Here is a 5,466-nt window from a genome sequence, read left to right as displayed (position 1 = left end):
GAGTGCCTCCCTGTACTCTTCTTCCCCACACACGTAATTTTAACGTCTGTTTATGTGTGTTTATCTCCATCTCTCTCAGTGTTTCACATGTGTGTTTTTTGGCATGCTGGAGTTTATGGAGTATGTCTGTATCATCGGTTTCACACAGAGCAGATGTGATTTATCGCAGACTAATCTACTCCACTCTGCACCTCATGTTGGCCCTGTGTGTGCGAGACAGTGTATGTGACTATGTTTTAATTACACCAACGTGAGTCACTAAAGAGTTTCTAACAGTTGATTTCATATTTCCTCCACACTAATAAGGCCTTGACCGTGACGACAGAACACGCAGTTATCGTGTCTCCTCAAACATTCCTGTTAAATTCTGATCGTGCTCCTGAAAGCAGATACATTCCACACAAAGACTTTAAGATCCATTGTTCAAGAACGAATGAGAAAGAGCAAAACCAAGAGAGGCAAATATACAGAGGCATGAAGGGAGAGGTGGAGTTCTTGGTGGACAACATGTCCTCGTTGCTTTGTTGTAAATAAACAGGAAAGCCTTCAAGGTGTTTGGAAACTATGGCGATACGAGACCGTTATGCAATTGCGAGTACCGCAATAATACAGCTTCAAATACCTTCACTGGTTTATAAAAGCTAACCGAAATGCAAAGCAAATCGTTTCAGGCCTGGAGGATGTTGAATGTAAAATAAGAGAAAATCCAGTCGATATTATTCTTTGCGAATATTATTTTTCATGTTTTTGAATAATAATAAAGTCATCAACATTTTGAAATAATAAAGATGGATGCAACAAAAATTACTAAATTGTCTTAAAGGATTAGTTCACTTCCAGAACAAAAATTTACATAACTTACTCACCCCCTTGTCTTCCAAGATGTTCATGTCTTTCCTTCTTTAGTCGCAAAGACATTGTGTTTTTTAAAGAAAACATTTCAGGATTTTTCTCCATATAGCTGCCCGCGAGTTTGAACTTCCAAAATAAAGTTTAAAGGCTAAACAATCCCAGTCGAGGAATAAAGGTCTTATCTAGTGAAACAATCAATTATTTTCTTAAAAAATAATAATAATAAATAAATAAATTACAATTTCTATACTTTTTAAACTGAAATGTTCATCTTGTCTAGCTCTGCGTGTGCTCTGTACATTACAGTTTAAAGCAAGTTAGGGTATGTCGGAAAACTCCCATCTCATTTTCTCCTTCAAAATAGTCCTACATCGCAGCAGGACCGTCCCAGTGTTTAAAAAGTGAACATGCAAGGAAGTTCAAGCGCCCTTTACAAAAAAGGTAAAACAGCGATGTAGGACAATTTTGAATTTGGAGGAGAAAATGAGATGAGAGTTTTTCAACCTACCTTAAATGTCATGACACACAGTTCCCACAGGGCTAAACAAGACGAGCACTAGCAATGGTGGGCAGCAATGGTGGGCAGTATCAAAGTAGTTGTACTTCCTTACTGTACTTCCCTGGTGAAAAAAACAGCATATGCTGGTTAGGTATGTTTCGATGCTGGGATGCTGGTCCTTTGCTGGTTTATGCTGGTCCTTGACCAGCAACATGACCAGCATAAACCAGCAAAGGACCAGCATAAACCAGCATCAAAATATACCTACCAGCATATGCTGTTTTTTCACCAGGGTTAAGTACATTTTTCAAATATCTGTACTTTACTGGAGTCGTTTTATTTTGAGTAACTTTCACTTTTATTTCACTACATTCCAAAGCGTACCCTGGTGAAAAAACCAGCATATGCTGGTAGGTATGTTTTGATGCTGGTTTAAGCTGGTCCTTTGCTGGTTTCTGCTGGTCATGTTGCTGGTCAAGGACCAGCATAAACCAGCATCAAAACATACCTACCAGCATATGCTGGTTTTTTCACCAGGGTAAGATCGTACTTTTTACTTCACTAAATTTCATAAAACATATCGTTACTCCATATATAATATATTACGTGTTTGATTGTGTTTGATTCAGAAACAACTGATTCTTTTCAGTCAACCTGTTAAATCCATTCGCAAATGATTCATTTACGAATTGGAATGATCTAGCGAATTCATTTTGAACGAATCTTTAATGTGACTCGGGACGAACGAGTCGTCTCGGAGAGTGATTCGTTCAGTCGCGCATGCGCAACATCCTATTAGGTTCCGTACTGGAATTGAAGGTGCGTTCACGCCATATCGGAATTACCGTAATTACGAGATTCCAACTTGTAAAAAGCGGAGGCGTCAAATCGGACACTTTCTGCTCTCGTTAGTGACGCTCTCGCGGTGTTGGCATGCTCTATCACAGATGAAGTGAATTAAATGCAATATTTATCAAATACACAGACTTTTCAAAAGCGTTGTATTTGTATGTAGTTGTTTTCGTTAAAGTTCAATAAAAGAAAAAAATTGAATTACAGAATAAAGAAAAACTTAATGTTGAAAAAAAAAACTTTTCAAAAGCGTTTTCATGAGCAACAGAAATACATTTCATATACTGCTTAATACAGCGCCGTCTGAACAAGAATAATGATCATGAACATATACTATTTAAATACTAATAAAGTGGGGTTATTTATGCTTTTATCCGTGTTTTATGATAAATCGGACTCAATATAACATTGCGACTACAGTAAAAACACTTTTATTGTTCTAAAAACACAGATTTGTCAGCATTATCGGACTTGAGGATGTTAGAATAAACCCAAAACACACGTGATCGTTGTCATGCAGTAAATCTGGCCAATCGTGGAACAGCCATGTGGTCATCAGAGCTCCTGCAGCCGCTCTGAACAAACTGCGCCGGCTGAGTCAGTCGCTGCTCTCGAATCGCTATCGTGGTACTTCGATGACACACGTGACATTCACGAGGCGTCCGCGCTGCCTCAAGTCGGACAAAATTTCTAACCGGCATGCACTGCTTCAAGTCAGAATTTGATCGAGCTGCGCAGCGCTGCATTAAGTCGAACACACCTAACAACTTGTGAACTGGGAGTCTTCTGAGAGCTACGACTTGTACCACATGACCGCTGTACCACCTGACCAACATAGGCTCTGTTTAGGCGTTGATAGTGTTGCCATAGAAAAGCATAATTCCGACTCTGAGGACGTGAACAGCTCAGAGTAGAATGTCACATGTTGTCATCTCGAAATTACGGTAATTACGATATGGCGTGAATGCAGCAGTAGTTCACCTGTTTCGAGTCTTCGGGTTTTTGGAGTCGTTCGTTCATCTTATGGGGCTGTCACATGATGAACAAACGACTCGAACCCGAAAACTTGAGAAATTAACTAATCAATTCTCTTTCCGGCTCACACTGCATTGGTTAAGCTTATGGGGCTGTCACGTGATGAACGAACGACTCAAACCCGAGAACTTGTCAGATAAGAGGTGAGGTGAGCGAATCGTAGACTAAAGACCCAGGTAAACAATGAATTAATCTTTTCTGTTTCTTACAGCATTATAGTTTTGTTTTGTTTGTAGTGTGATTAACGTTTGTGTAAGCAGTAGATGTGTTAGGGAAGTAACACCTGATATTTTTATTATATTTTGCTAAAATTAACGATATGAACTAAATGACTCGAAAGGAGATTCGTTCATTTTGCTGAACGAGACGAGTCGGTAAAATGATTCGAATTTCCCATCACTAGAATGATCCGATTCCAGCTGTTCTCGAGTCGACAACTCACTAATTCAAATGACCCGTTTAGAGCGAGTCTCCAGTGAACTGAATTCAAATGTAAGAATCGGGAGATCTTGTGAGCGCGGACGCAACTGATGCTGCGAAAAGTTAAAATTAGGAATTTTACGATTAATTATTGTAACTGAAAATCATATTTAGGTCAAAACTGTCCATTGTTTGTGAATATAGGGTGATCTGTTTAAGCCCACTGAAATGCTTGAATTCAGACACATCAACATTAGTGTCTCTATGATTCAGGTAAAAAAACGAAAAATTAAAATAAAATAGATTAAATAAAATAACTCATGCACGTTCATATTATCCGCTGCTGCTGTAACGTTAGCAGTTTTATTAGCATTTAGCCCAACCTGACGTCTGTTTATGTATTGTTTATCAACAGTATACGTTTTTCAATTGTTTGAATCAACTAGCTCAGTAGACAGATATCACAGATGAAGTGAATTAAATGCAATATTTGTCAAATACACAGACTTCTCAAAAGCGTTGTATTTGTATGTAGTTGTTTTTTGTCCAAGGGACAAAAATATTGCCTCTTTGTAATCCTAAACACACACTCATACATAAACAGGCCAATTGTTCAACATCTTTCTATAAAAACAGAATTTTAAGATAATCTGTTTAGCTCAGTAATCCTACCCTTTGAGCTGACCTCTGACCTTTAGTGATCTGCTAAAGACCCATTCACTAGCAAGACTGATGTCAACCAGTCAGAACCAAACGCTCTTATCCAAAAAGTCACTGAATTCTCATTTAAATGATCATTATGTGTTAAAAAAAAAAATTACTGTACTTATAGAGAGAAACTTGGCAGGTTTTAATACAAACTTAATACAAAAAGTTTATCTTTTATAGTTTATAGTAAGACTTACTGGCTTAAGTCTCTGAAATGACAGACATTTAACATTTGGATGAAAAGATATACTAACAAATGGAAATTCAGTATTAATATTCTAATCAATAGATATGTATGCCTTCAATATGACACAGGGTTTTTTTAAATCATATTTTATAACATTGCAGAAATGTTCTGATATGGTTAGCATAGCTTATTACATAATTTTGTTTGTATTTATTTTATTCATGGTATTTTCTACTATTTTTAATTCTATTTTCTACTATTTTCTATTCTATTTTTAATTCTAAATAGGTCTCCCGCATTTATTTATTTGGGCAAATCCAACATTATGGATGTGACATATAAATGCTTAAAGAATGTATGTGTTACCAATATACTGTTTATATTGTTTATATTTTAATAAACCTTTGTTGATAGAGTCTAAACATCCAAAAACGCAACACAATGGATGTGACAAAAAAGGGACTACATACTTTGTAGGATTTCTGTGAATTAAAATGCACAAACCAGATGCAAAAATACCCAATGAATAGAGAAGCGATGGCTCTTCGCAGACCATATAATTGTTACTTTATTTTAATTTTGATGTGTCTATTTATGAGGAATATGTACTGTTATGGATGTGACAAGCCTGAAAATAGCGCTTAACAGACTATGGAAAATCATGCACTAAAAAAAAATGCTTTAACAGAGACATGGGTATTTGAACCACCAAATGTTGACATCTGTGCTATCAGTATAGTAAAAACCTTTGGTACAAACTTTTTTTTTTAATGGTAAGGTTGACCTTTGCATGGAATTACCTATTTATTTATTTATGTTATTTTCAAAATATTTCTTACAGAAGACTTAAAGCCTAAAATCAATGCTTGGTAAATGTTGCAGTTTTGTGTAGTTTTGTTTTTATCATAAAAAT

The sequence above is a fragment of the Labeo rohita genome, chromosome 3 (genome assembly GCF_022985175.1).
Source record: "Labeo rohita strain BAU-BD-2019 chromosome 3, IGBB_LRoh.1.0, whole genome shotgun sequence".
Lineage (NCBI taxonomy): Eukaryota > Metazoa > Chordata > Actinopteri > Cypriniformes > Cyprinidae > Labeo > Labeo rohita.
Note: the sequence above shows the minus strand (reverse complement) of the source record.